Here is a 1,648-nt window from a genome sequence, read left to right on the forward strand (position 1 = left end):
CCATTTATGGATCAAATGCTCGAAAGACTATCGGGCCAACAATACTATTGTTTTTTGGACGGCTACTCCGGGTATAACCAAATTGCGGTTGACCCGGTTGATCATGAGAAGACGGCTTTCACGTGTCCGTTTGGAGTGTTCGCATACAGAAAAATGCCCTTTGGGCTGTGCAATGCACCGGCGACCTTCCAACGATGTGTCCAAGCCATTTTTGCCGATCTGATAGAGAAAACAATGGAAGTCTTCATGGATGACTTCTCGGTATTTGGTGGGACGTTTAGTCTATGCTTGGCAAATTTGAAGACGGTGTTGGAAAGGTGTGTGAAGACCAATTTGGTGCTGAATTGGGAAAAGTGTCACTTCATGGTGACCGAGGGGATCGTGCTAGGCCACAAAGTCTCTAGAAGGGGGCTTGAAGTGGATAGAGCTAAGGTTGAAGTAATTGAAAAATTACCCCCTCCGGTGAATGTGAAGGGCATCCGTAGCTTTTTGGGGCACGCGGGGTTCTACCGGCGCTTCATCAAGGACTTCTCAAAGGTGGCTAAGCCTTTGAGCAATTTGCTCGCCAAGGACCAGGTATTTCTCTTCACCGAAGATTGTTTGCAAGCTTTTGAGGTTTTAAAAGAAAAATTGGTTACCGCTCCAATAATAGTCGCTCCCGATTGGAATGAAAATTTTGAACTAATGTGTGACGCGAGTGACTATGCTGTTGGAGCGGTACTTGGCCAAAGAAAAGACAAAACTTTTCATGCGATACATTATGCGAGTAAGGTTCTTAACGAGGCTCAAATAAATTATGCCACAACGGAAAAAGAACTACTCGCAATAGTGTATGCGCTAGAAAAGTTTAGGTCTTATCTTATAGGGTCTAAAGTCGTTGTGTATACCGATCACGCGGCGATTAAATATCTGCTAACCAAACCGGATTCGAAGCAAAGGCTCATCCGTTGGATCCTCTTGTTACAAGAATTCGATGTGGAAATCAAAGACAAGAAGGGGTCGGAAAACTTGGTAGCGGATCATTTATCCCGATTAGTGAACATGGAGGTTACCGCGTCTGAAAAAGAAATCCGGGAATAATTTCCTGATGAAAAATTGTTTAAGGTTCAAGTTAGGCCGTGGTTTGCAGACTTTGCAAACCACAAGGCTAGTGGTTTTGTGCCTGCCGACCTAACTTCGAACCAAAAGAGGAAGTTCCTTTCGGATGCGAAGTATTATGTTTGGGATGACCCATACTTGTTTAAGTTGGGTAGCGATAACCTGTTAAGGAGATGCGTAACTGGTGATGAAGCCCAGAGCATCCTTTGGCATTGTCACAACTCGCCTTATGGCGGACATTATAATGGGGTTAGAACGGCCACTAAAATTCTTCAATCGGGATTTTATTGGCCAACTATTTTCAAAGACGCACATACCCATGCACAAAGTTGTGACAGTTGCCAAAGAAGTGGTGGGATAGGTAAGAGAGATGAGATGCCTCTCCAAAATATCCAAGAAGTGGAAGTGTTCGATTGTTGGGGCATAGATTTCGTAGGACCTTTCCCACCCTCTTATGGGAATGAGTACATGCTTGTTGCTGTCGATTATGTCTCTAAGTGGGTTGAGGCGATTGCCTCACCTCGGGCGGATGCCAAAACGGTGATAAATT

The sequence above is a fragment of the Lathyrus oleraceus genome, chromosome 5 (genome assembly GCF_024323335.1).
Source record: "Lathyrus oleraceus cultivar Zhongwan6 chromosome 5, CAAS_Psat_ZW6_1.0, whole genome shotgun sequence".
Taxonomy (NCBI): Eukaryota; Viridiplantae; Streptophyta; class Magnoliopsida; order Fabales; family Fabaceae; genus Lathyrus; species Lathyrus oleraceus.